Here is an 8,669-nt window from a genome sequence, read left to right on the forward strand (position 1 = left end):
TGTTACTTTTTTCCATCATGAGAATTTCTTAGCTCTTGCATTGATTTCAGTAGTTACTCTTCACCTACCCTTCTCATTAATTCTGTAGAAAAATTATCCTTGTAGCAGGCATGATTAAGAACTAAGAGCCCTCATTCACAGCAAAATCTGCTTTACTACGAGATGATTCAAAATAAAACACTTTTAATATTTCTGATATAAGGAACTGAACTTTTTAAAGGGCCTGCTTTAAAGCTTATTTTGAACTCTGGATTCATTGGAAGGCATTTTTAAGAGCTAATGATTTATTATTATTATTATTACTATTATTATTATTTAAAATAGCCACACTAATAATGTGTTTTACCTATTATAATACATAACTCACTACCACACTATACAGGCAGTTGTCATGTGGTCCTATCTTACAAATGCAATCACAAAACACTGTCTTAGCCATATTGGTTTTTTCAGCCGCCTTAGCCCTCTAAGAAAAATAGCGCATAGTTTTTACAGTGTGCCTGGCATAGCAGTGTTGGTAAATAACAACCTAATAATTATATTACGGTTACAGAGGTACTAGCCACTGTATAAGAAAGATTGTCCGTGCTCTGAAGAGTTAAAATACTAAGAGATAATAGGGTTTTTTTGTCTTTTGGAAGGTAGAGGAGTTGGAAGTATTGCTGTACTCAGTTTAGAGAGAGAAATCTGAGGACCCCAAAATCAGATAGCTGGTGTCACACACGAAATGTAGCACAGAACTACACCCAGCTGTCCTGAGTTCCGGTTGAGTGTGTTAGTGTTGTTTTTCTCATATTTTCTCTTTTCCAGTAGGTTTTACTACTGTAAGCAAGGTCATTCTACTTTTCTAGGCTAGCAGGATAATACTGTTCCACTGGGGAATTAAACATTGGAGTTTGGCACTCTGCAGCCACCAGTGAAATACTGTATTCAGTAAAGACATCTTTCAGCAATTCTCCACTAAAGAAAACAGCAGAGAATGCAGCAATTCAAAGCGCTCGAGATGTGCCATCTGATCGGCCCTCTAGGTTCCTCCTCTTTGATCTGTAAGATATTACATGGTGTGCTTTGAAGCGAGGTGCGGAGACCGTAGAGGAGAGCTGTTTTCTTTATATTATCAATCACAAATTTTGAAATCAAGGATAGGAGTCAAACAACTCATTGTAGCAGAGTTCGTGCTTCACCATGTAGTACTTTCTCCTTTGAGAGGACAGAGTATCTTGATCAAAAGCTAACCAATATGCTGAACATTTTCAGCACGGCTTTTGGTGTCAGAGTAGGACTTGGCAATGTGATAGTGGTGGGGCTGCATCTTTTATAAACCCTGTCTGATTTTCTAACACTTGTGAGAGGTTCTCCCACGCTGGACAAACAAAACGAAGTTACTTCAGGGCAGATAGTCTTGATGCCACAGTAAGTGTGAAGTTGATTGTAACAATTCCTAGCCAGCAGATCTTTTCTTTAGAGGTGATGCACAGTGACAGAGACCCTACAGCCCTCTGAACAGCTCTCCTGGGTTTCTGGGAGGGTAGTGCTTCCAAGTGCATTATGAAAGTTTTAATTAAAATGGGTAAAAGTCTATAGTAATATTTTCTTTCCTTCCTGTTCAGGGAAGAAACATAGCATTACAGATGCTTCAACCATGCGAAATGCTAGGATGTCAAATTGCTGGGTAATTGCAAACATCGGTCATCTCTGCAAAATGTAGCAACACGTCAGTGATTGGGCTTGCTCAGGGTTGTTTGTTGGTTGTTGGTTTTCTTTACTAACAAAGCTTTTTGTAGGACTTTAGGCATTGACCGCTACTTGAGGTTTGAATCTGCTAGTGGCTGCTGTTATTTAGTAAATAAAGCTGACAGGGAAAAAAAGAGCAAATGAGCAAAAACAAAAAAAGGGAAAATAGCCTTGAAGCTGTGGGAAATATTGGAATACTAACTACATAAAATCAAACCAATGTCTCACAAGTAGAAGAGAAAAAAAACCCGCAAAAAATCACAAACCTCCTTAGCAGAGGACAGATTGGGATTTATTCAGTTTAGTTTAAATTAGTCTGTGGTGTTTGTAACCAGGAGTAGTTCTCTCCAGTGTTGCCTCCTGTCACAACAGAAGGGTTCGAGGATTTGAGTAAGCAACCAAATGGCCTTAAAACAAAACAAAAAATAAACACATGCAGGGAGAGAATCCATTTCTCTCCTTATCTTTTCTCTATCTACCAACCAAAGCCATCCTTCCTACCATGTATTCTGTATTAGCTGCGTTAACAGCTGTTGGGAACATGCTGTAACAGAATCTTCTGGTCTGTACAACAGGGCCTGGGGAAATCTGATGTCACTGAACAAGTCTGTGACCTGCTCAAGTGACCAGCCATGACTGTGGCTGTGAAGGCAGCTCATTGCTTCATTATTCCTCACAGATTCTGTAATTATTCCCTGTAAATTCTGTGAAGATAGAACAGGACTGAAAATGAGACAGTGGTATGCATTGTATGTTGCACTGAAGCATGTTAGCACTCTAGGTGGGCTATCATACATTAAATGACAAGATGCTTATTTTACTAGATATTTGCTTCACAAAAAGCCTTTAGTCTGTAGGAGGATGTTAAAAGTTACAGGAAATGATGTAATTTTGCAATTACATTAAACTTCATAATGCTACAATAATTCAATTGCAGGTGAATTTTTGGGACTGAACAGCTGCTTTCTTTTTTGACTTTCAAGGTCTCATTTAAGTGGTGTCAGTTAATTATTGCTGGTATGTTTAGGCTTGAAGTAGAAGAAAAAGCTTTTGAAGTGATACTTTGTTAAATGCAATCTTTCAGAATAGTTTGAAAATTGAATCTATTTTACATAATAATCTCTGATATGCAAACTCACTCCGATAGGTGAGTTTTGGTCCTTCCTTTGTGTTGAAAATATTCCCTTAGTTTTTTGCATTTTCAGAATGGCTCGCCTTCCTGTAACATCTTTCACACTTTTGTCAGTAGCAGAAACATGGGCATTAGGCTGGTAAAACAACATTGACTCCCCCCCTTCATGACTGGCTCTCTCTGCAGAAGGAAGTAGCATTTCTTTGTTATGCTTTTCTTAGTAAATGAATGCAGTGAACGGAGGACAGTAGAGTTAAGCAGTAGTTCTTAATGGAGTGTGACAGCCTGCTTTGTGGACTTGGAGAAGCAGTTCTTAGAAGACCAGGTTTTAGACCAATCCAATAGTTTTGGCTAGATACTGTGATCTTGAATTCTTCTTTAGGTGGACATTCTGTCTAAATCTCATCTGTTAAGTAGTTTCAGAATTAGGAAAGTTTTGTATGTACAGTGGCTATATAAATTCCTGTCTTCTTGGTCTTCCCCATTTGAACTTGAGCTACATGTTTTTGACCGAATGTCCTCAAAGCACATCTCTCTGCAGTGCGTTATAAAACTCATTCTAAGCCAGACTATTTGATTTCTGAGACCAAAATTACTTTACTAATCAGAAGAGATGGGACCCTCACTGTATTAAATAACATTTATTAGTTGTTTGCATTACAGTGTAGATCTCCACCTTCTCTCAGTTTTAGGTTCTTTCTTCTTCCAGCAGTGTCACCCAGCTTTCACTATCTTCAAAGACAGATCAATGCTTTATTATACTTGAGCTTGTGAACTGACATTCTACCTGTGTTCAAAACAGGTATCTATGAACAGCACATGTTTTAATAAGCTTTAATTCTTCAAAGTATGTACAGGATGAGGGGAATGAGAGTAATTATAATTTTAATTGCATCAGTAAAGATTACCTCCTGACTCTGGCAGGGAGAAGATAACTAATAGTGGGTTAGGTAGCTGACTGTTTGAAAGAAAACGAATTAGGCTCAATATGGTAACAGTAATATCGAAGTTCTTTGCTAATCTCAGAGTTTGTCAAGAAGCTACGGCAAGGGAGGAAACAGGTTGGAGGGGCAGGGGAGTACTTGCAGTTGCACAATGTCCTAAGTAGTCCTTTGTGCTAATGCAAAGGTGTATTTTTTTAAAGCTTAAGGGCTCTGCCAGGCTCAGTGCTCCCTTGTGCTTTGTACTGTAGCCCTATACAGGCAAGATGGATAAAACAGAGGAGAAGAAGGTGGGCAGAGGGAAGCTTGTCTGGTCACCGTGACGCTGAGTACAGAGTTGGGAAGAGAACCAGTAGTCTCCAGTCACTTTAGTAATGGCTGTGTTTTAGGCATGCTTACAATAAATAAAGGGTGAAATAAATGGGTGTGTGTGTGTTTGATTTTCAGAACTAAGGAAGGGGGCAGTCGTTTAATCTTAGCCACACCTTTTTCTGAATTATCCAGTGGTCATGCTTCATGACTTCATTGACAAGTTACAGTACAGGGCTGTATACTTGGAAGCAATGTGGATTAAAAATGGTGAAGCCTGCATTCCAGTTGTTAGGGTTTTGGTATTTGTGTATGTCAGAAGACACATAGTGAGGAGGTTTTTATTGAAGTGTACTACTGATGCCAGTTTGGCTAGAAAAAGAGGTGACTAATACATGGTCAGATGACTGTGTAATACCAGAAGAGGATGATAGGAGGGGAGCTGGGACTTTTTACAAAGTGATAATCTGGTTCTCAAATAATCAAACTTTGTGAAGGAAGGAAAGCAATGTAGTTTGTCCACCAAGAGCAAAGGAGCTGTATCTTATTATAGCAATTTTATAATCAGAGTAAAAAAGCAAATTCATTTTATTAATGCAAAATGCCCTTGTATTTTTGGGTACTGCCTCCGTTTCTGATGTACCTGAGTGCAGCAGGGCATTAGATGTGGACTGGGGAGCTATGCATGTGTGAAGGAATGCGGCACGTAAATAACGAGAATGCCACCCTGCTTCTGTGTTCAATGGAGACCATCATTCTGGTTCGAAATAATCTGACAGCAGACTCTACTTGCAGTATAATTTCTAAGTGGCTGTTCATTAAATCATGATGCAATGAACTTCTTACAATAACATACGTTATTTCTCTGCAAACATAATTAATCATGAATAATTTTACAATACTTGTCAAAGGCAGTTAACATGATAGTCCTATTTATTATAGAGGGTGGCCATTACATTATATGGTGTATGATATCTTGGATGATGATAACTTAAATGTATGTAATAAAATGTTTGGAGGATATCTTGATTTATAATGGCTTGTCCTAGCATCCCCTACTATGTATGTATTAATAATACATTTTATAACATCTCACTTAAGGTGAGTGCCATACCCAGATTCTTATTTTGTCAGGCTAACATATTTGTAGTTGATGCTTAATTGTATGTGTTAATGTGACACAGTGGTAGCTGGAGTGTAGATCAAATCCATCCAGAAAAGGGCTATGTACTATGTCGAGCAGAAAGATGAAGGTTTTGTCTCACCCTTTAGTCTTTGTTTATGTGAAGACACCATCTGGCTAGGATGGCTATGGTAAGGACTTTAAGGGGGTATGTATCGCTATTCCTAAGACAGTGAAGTAAGGCTGACTAGCTAAATTATTAAAAACAAAAAACAAACCCAAAACCCGCGGTGTTGCACTGGCTTAATCCAAGGGGCCCATCATTCCCAGTGTCTTCTCCCCACACTGGTGATAGGCAGGTGTCTGTGCATATGAAGAAGGTAAGCACAGACGATTCTTGTATTCACTCGCCACCTTCCTTGTCAAGTTGCAATGTATTGGTGATAGCTACTTAGTAATCAGAGGCTTTCTGATTGCGGGACTGAGTGCTCTATTTGCTGACAGGGTAGTTCTGTTCTTTTAAGTGGGATCTAAGGTTATGAGCTCATCTGTATGGGGAAGATTAATCAAGACAATGAATTCTTATCTGGTGCGTCTCAGTAAAGGGTATTACAAATCAAAATTCACATGGTAAACGGAACAGAACTCATGGCTTTGTTTCCAGTGATACAGCATTCAAGGTACAACCACCTCTTTAATGTAGCAATGGAGCTGTCTGCATTTTAGAGAGAATTGTCAGTATATATACACACACAGAGAGGTTTTGCATCTTCCATTTTGCAAAAAGCAGAATAATAGATGTTGGGTTTGCAGTGCAAAGGACAAAGATGTCCTAATCCTGGAGTAGGGCTTTTACATATGTTCAGACAAATAAATAAGGCATTTTAGTGAAATACCTTAAATCCCATTTTAGGTAGAATGTAATTGGCATTTTTTGGGTTGTAGTTCAGACTAGTATGAAAGCAGGATGATACTCTTGAATTGTTTCAGTGTTGTCAGTAAAGGGTAAACTTCAGTTCTGGTCCTATTCCTGTAGATTTTGGAGGCTTTCTGGAAAAAGGTGTCCAGTACACAGTTTTCCAGCATAAACTCCCACACAAGGCTCACTATAAAACCAGTGAAGCATCCCAAAGCACTCATACCAGAACATCTTGTTTTATCACGGAAATTAATGTGCCACTCATACAGTAATCTAAGATGTCAGTAAAAGACTCTTTATTCATAAATAACTGATATGCAGTAATTTACGTCTGTACATTTATCTTCAAAAGGCTATAGCCATACAATTTTTGCAAACTCTACATAAAACATCCAAACTGTCCATTATTACTTTTTCAGTACAATATAACACAGCTGTTTGGCATTACCAAATATATATGTATATATATTTATATATGTACACGTGCTGAAAAAAGAAGCCAGTGCAGCCTTTTCCAAGGAGTCTTTCCCAAGTATTTTACTGTACAACATTCAGAATTTACATCGATAGAACAAGGCACAGAAAGTGTGGTATGAAGCCAAGGCCATGCTTTTTATTTAACGTTCTTCTGTCTCTCTTCCCTACTCCTTCAGCTTCATACTAAAGAAAGCATTCAAACCTCTGCTCTTTTTTCAGTTCTAAACACACTGAAAGCGTGGGGAGAAGCGGGGGGAGGGAAGAATGCTCAGTCAAATGAGCAAGAACCAACATTTTCAGAACCTATTCATTGCAAAAATAAAGGAGCAGGAGAGAAAACAGGTCTCTCTAGGGGAATAGTTGTGGGTGGGTTTTTTTTCTTTTTAAAAATTATTATTTATTTTATATTTGATTATGTTGAAGTTCCCCCTCTCCTTTTCACCAAAAGGCTGGTCAAAAGTTTTTGAAAGTTGAAAATGCAATGGAAATTTTTCAGTTAGCTTTAGTCATGCATAACACTGTTTTAAGTCTCACCAGACTGACCAGCATCACATTTTATCTCATCCAAATTAACAGAAGATGTACACTTAACGTTTTTGTACCCATGTATAAACTGAGATCAGCAGAATCACAGTGGGCATGAATTTGATTAAGAGGTGGGAGGAGGCACTACATCTCGCAAGTCACAAGTTACATGATGTCAGTTTGCTGTTCCCAAATATATACCAGAGTATTTATATGCCACATCCCCAATGAGGCGCATATGTGTGTGTGTGTGTGTGTGTGTACTGCTTACTGGTGCATCAGGGAACTTTGTGAGGTTCAGTAATGGTATCTGGTCTTTAGATTGAAAGTGGAAAGAATGCAAAAGTCTACAGCTTCATGTAAAAATAGTCCTCCGTCCCCCTCCAACTTCAGTGCACAAATGGGGGAGAACTGAAGGAATTGCTTGAAAAGATATCATCACCATAAGGTTAATATTCCAAATTCCAGTATGGGCAATACCAGGTCTTACATTTTTTTAAACTGCAAATACAAAGCTTCAGTCAGTTCTAAGTGAGGATTTGTTAGGAAACATTCTTGTTCTCTGTAGCAAATACACTTGCTGTTAGATCCATGTCTTCCCCCTCCTGCTGTATCAGAAAAAACTTTAACCAGGCTTGGTGCAGAACACCTTTAACTTCATTTTGTGCTACACATTTCCTTTTGGGATTAGACAATAAGATTTATATACAGAGACCAGATAACACAGGGGTTTGACATCTTAAATCTGCAGAAGTACATTCTCAACCAAGGTTATCACACCAGGGGCAGACAAACTAAGTAGCTGCTGACAACACCACGGTCTACAGTAGGTGAGTGTCTAATCTCATCAGATTACAGTACATTACACTACAGATCAGGGATGGGTCATCTAATCTCCCTATCCCTTAGCTAAATTTTCACAAGTGACTTCAGCTCTAGTTACCCTGTGACAGCAAGGCAAGGAGGCTACCCATTGAATCCTGGCTCACCTGGATTCCCTTGTCAAGCACAAACCAGTATTCAATACAACTTTTGCAATAGCTTGAAAATTACAATACACCCCTACCCACCCAAGCCCCAGACAAGAAACACTAGTAGAATCTGTACTATTCACCTCTAATACAAAAAATATAGTGGCAAATTCCTAGACATTTATTTTATTTTTGGACAGAACAGTGAACATGGATATTGACAGATTTTTCTTTTACTTGCAGCAATGAGCAGAACATCAGTTTTGTTTTCTGCATTGCAGACGCTGTTACTATCAAATGATTCTCTAAGTGATTCTTTAATCTTAAGAGTGATTTATTTATTTTTATCCATGTTGGAAAGGAGATTTTTGCTACCATTTATGCTAGTATTGGCAATGAGAGAAAAGAGCTAGACTGTGCGTTGCTAGAAAATGACTCATGATCTTTTGCCGGCATATTGAGTTTTATTTGTCGCTACAGGTATTGTGTGTTATATACCTAGTATTTTTAGTTACTGTACTTGCTCAGGAATCCTTTA

This window comes from Pygoscelis adeliae, unplaced genomic scaffold (assembly GCF_000699105.1).
Source record: "Pygoscelis adeliae isolate BGI_AS28 unplaced genomic scaffold, ASM69910v1 Scaffold52, whole genome shotgun sequence".
Taxonomy (NCBI): domain Eukaryota; kingdom Metazoa; phylum Chordata; class Aves; order Sphenisciformes; family Spheniscidae; genus Pygoscelis; species Pygoscelis adeliae.